Below are 4,466 nucleotides of genomic sequence, written 5' to 3'. Positions count from 1 at the left end.
CTAAGATCCAACAATGAAATAGTAATCAAACTAACAGACAAAGGAGGAGCTATAGTCATCCTTAACTGTCAACACTATATCAGTTAAGCTAATGGACAACTCTTTGACACTAACTACTATAAAGAACTTGGGGAAAATCCCACACCAGTATTCACTCTTGAACTAGAAAACATTATCAAATGTTTTTTCATGCCAGCTTTTTCATGCCAGCTTCAAGGAAAAACTGCTTGAACTAATCCTTTATCCTCTCACCCCAGGAACAGTTTATATGCTCCTAAAAACTCGCAAATAAAGTAACTCTGGCAGACCCATCATAACCAACTTTAGTACACTCACTGAAGAACAATCAACATTTCTAGAAACCATTTTGAAACCACTTGTTATGTAAAGAGCAATAGTTACTACAAGATGCAACGAACTTTCTCAACAAGATCCTGAATACCAAGAAGACCGTACTTGTAAATATGGATATTAATAGCCTGTATACTAATATCCCACACCATAAAGGCAAAGATTCCTGTCTGAAATACATACAAGAAAACAGACAACACTCAAATTTACAACATATTGCACAGATCATTCATTTTGTGCTCACCCACAAAAAACTCACTTTCAACAACCAACACTTCCCTCCAAACCATGGGCACAGCAATGGTTCCCCAATATGCAAACCTTTTCACATGCCACCTGGAAGTTAGAAAAGTGCACCATTAAACCTGAACTATACATGCATTACATAGATGACATTTTATTACTTGGACAGAACACCTAAACTCACTTAGTGACTTCCACCATGTCTATCCTAGAATGGGTTATGCTTCATCCACTGCATCAAATATCCTCATGGAAACTACATGGATGAAATCAGACAAAAAGTCAACAGCAGAATGACCACAGAAAAAAGATAAAGGGCAGATACAGTAGAACAACTTTTTAAAACCAAAAATACACTTCCTGTATGACCTCAAAGTTCTCATGCCCAAAGAAAACTTACAAAACTGAGGGCTGGTATCCAAGGGCCTGCAAAAGACAAGCCTGGGAATAAAAATGCATTCACCTATTGGACTATAAGAACCAGGGACTGACTCTCTCTCTCTCTCTCTATGGCCCATTACAATCCACTTCACAGAAGGCAAACAACCCTCCTAAACAGTTCTGCTTTTCCACTTACCTGTCTTATCTATTTTCTACCTGATCATTTCTCCTATATCCTCATTTTATTTATCTATGGAGTTTTACACGAACCTTTGTTCCATCGGCTATTTAGCTCTGCTGGGTCTGCTTCTCACCCACAGACCCAGGGAAGAGCACTGTAGTACGCAAAGGCTTGTCTATGTCCTTCCCAACCCATAAAAAATCTTGGTCTCTCATATTTTTCTTGGACCATTATGACTATGTCACCTCAACACTACCACAACAGGATTATCACCATAGCAAAAGAAGGCACAGAGAAAAACTTTTGCCATCACCATAGGCCTATGTACCTCCAAATAAGAGTGCGCTAAATGAAGACTCTCTTTTATGAGGCAGTTTTTTGGACCTCTCCTCATCAGAATTCAGTCTTTTACCAACACTATTATGAACCTGAGAAAAGATTCCTTTTAAGAGATTAATCAGATCTAGACAAATTATTTGACTCTATCCTCTTGAGGTGCCTTCTTTCTCCTAAGGCATTCAACACTTTATTGGAGAGAATTGCCGTTGAAATTTATGCAAAGCAGCGTATCAACTCTGCTACAATCCATGACTGGATCATGGAAACAAGGACCTTTAAGAGACAAGACATCCTCATCCTCATGTCTTGCATGCAAACTAGTTGCACATAAAAGGCTGTAAAATTTCACTAGAGACTGACCTTTACAGTCCTTTTTGCTTCTGTATCAGTACGTTGATACACACATTTTGTTTATAGTTCCTTCCAGGTTGGAACAATGACATGAAAGAGTCAAGGAGAAAAAAAAAGTGACTAGAACTAAAAGATGCATTTGACATGTAAATGTTCACTGGGCATTTCCCTAAATAATTAGTTTAAATAATTCCCTGATAAACATTCCCTACAGTCTTCACTAAATACAAATCATATCTTAAATAGTTCATAATATTAGGTGTACATGTATTTCCCAGCTGCAGTTGATGTATATAATATGAGTAAACAATGTAACTGTTTATAGTCATATTACTCTTGTAATACTATTGCTATTATTACATGCAGACAGGACTGGAGTATGCTGTAGTATTTTAAATGCTCCATCTCCCATTGTGTAGCGATAAAGAAGTCCAGGTTTAAAAATGTCAGGTTTATTTTTAATTAATCTTCTTATATTTTCATGGTAGCTCACAAATTGATTTGGAAACCATTTTTTTACTCTTTTGCCCAAGCCAGGTATTAGAAAAGTAGTTCTGTAATTATATATTTAACAATTTTCCTAATTCAAACTTGACCACTTCTCTCCATTTACTACAATTTTATTGTTAATGTATTGAATAATGTAGACTGAAAATCTATTTAAATTATTTCACCTATGGTTCTATTTTTGAAAGGCACTGAATTTATGAAACTGGATGGCTGAAAAAAGGGCTTTCCAACTGGAGGTCCCCAAAGGGTTAACCTGCAGGCCCCAGGCTAGGAATTGTTCCCTCTGCTGCTCCAAATTGTTGCTGCTACTGGAGTCTTCAGGCTCCCCCTTCCTCCTCCAACTTCTGCTTCATGCCTTTTCCAGGACATGTTCCTTGTGCCTGTAGGTGATGGCTCATTTGGTTAACTATAGACTGGCAACAAGAGGGACTGGACTCCATTTCCCCAAGAAGCTCTTTCCAGACTTGTGTACCTGTTTTTTGGAGGGGATCTCTCAACAGTTTGCAGTAGCTTTCAGAAAAATGAAGAAGCCTACCATCAAAATGAAAAATACTCATGCTTGAAAGCACATTCTGAAAAGCTTTTAAATGATTTCTGTTTTTATTTATCTATTTATTGGTAAAGGGATATAGCATTGAGCACACAAATGAACAAACTGATCAATGGCCTTGGTCAATTAAACCTACCTTGTTTCTTCTTGTGATTATACCAGATGTTTCAGAGAAAGGTAGAAAAACCCTGCAATGGGCCAATGGATTAACTTGGCTACAGAAAAAGTTTCTGCCTAAAGAAATGGAATTTAATGTATCACCCAAGGGATGAAAACATTTCTGCAATTGTGTGATTCCTGTAATTATCATTCTGAGTCTCTTTTCTTGAAAATGAGTGTTTTGCAAAAACTGCATTGCTGTTGTTGTACTTTTGTTTGAGTGATTCTGAGAAAGTAATACATTCTCTCTCAGTCATAGAGGCAATTCCATTTAAAGTTAGGCAATAGTTTCATTAAATAATAATGGTTTACAGATGTTTATTATATTTTTCATCCAAGGAATTCAAAATGCTTTATAACTTTTCTTTGAAGGAGTCTTCATTTAGCAGTTAATTTTTTTTTACCTGAAATATTTACTACTGTTCTTTTCTTGAAGTATATTTTCTGTTCTCCCAATATGTAATTGATTTGAATGTTCTAAATATTTGTTAACACATGAGAAGCAGAGCATATACTACCATAACAGTAAAATTAAAAATATTCAGTGCTACCATGTATTTTCAAATCAAGCACACTTAAAAAAAATCTACAGAAAACTTAATTTTTACTTATTTTGTCAATATTTAATACTTTTTTATCTTATGTGCAAAACTTGTATAAGTTTTGTATCAGACATTCCCAAAACTAGACAAGGTACATTTTGCAATAACATTCAATCTATTGATAAAAACAAGAGAAATTAATGTTACACTTGGAAATTAATCCTCCCCCATCCTGAAACAGAGTTGATTCTATTAAATGTGATAAATGAAATGGAAATTAAAATTTTAATGAGGTGCTTGTTAATCCATTTGTTCACATCTAATTTGAACTTGGTTAAATTGCTACTTATTATGAATACTGTAGATATAGTTTCTTCTAAATCTCAAGGGCAAACAAAATGTTAAAGGACTGCTTGTCCCAAGGTAGGTCCATCGTATATTATTCAGGCTTCTGAAATTAAGCACTTGAGCTATTTTCTGTGATACATTTCATTTAAGAAAACTAATGGCATTTTAAAGCAGTTGGTGAAGTCCTTTGACATAGTAATTGTTCATACCAGAACAATAGAAGGAATATAAACAAAAGGAGACTGTCTACCTGCCACTTAGCATTTCTGAAGTCACTGCCTCTCTAAATCTGAGACTGGAGGGATTATTTGCAACTACCGCTATGCCTAAAGACTATCAAGTATTTTTAATTCTTGGATTAAGTACTTATTCTTATTCCCATCCCTTTATTTGGTGCATACCAAAATGTCATTTCTATATAATATAAATTTGCAATAATTACATACAAAATATTAAAGGAACATTAAAGGTCAATGTATAGGAATATAAGTCCTGAAATGCAAGTCAAGTT

Source organism: Crocodylus porosus, unplaced genomic scaffold, assembly GCF_001723895.1.
Source record: "Crocodylus porosus isolate Cpor-Errol unplaced genomic scaffold, CroPor_comp1, whole genome shotgun sequence".
In the NCBI taxonomy this organism is placed as follows: Eukaryota; Metazoa; Chordata; order Crocodylia; family Crocodylidae; genus Crocodylus; species Crocodylus porosus.
The sequence above is the reverse complement of the archived record's forward strand: the minus strand, read 5'-3'. Positions refer to the sequence as shown.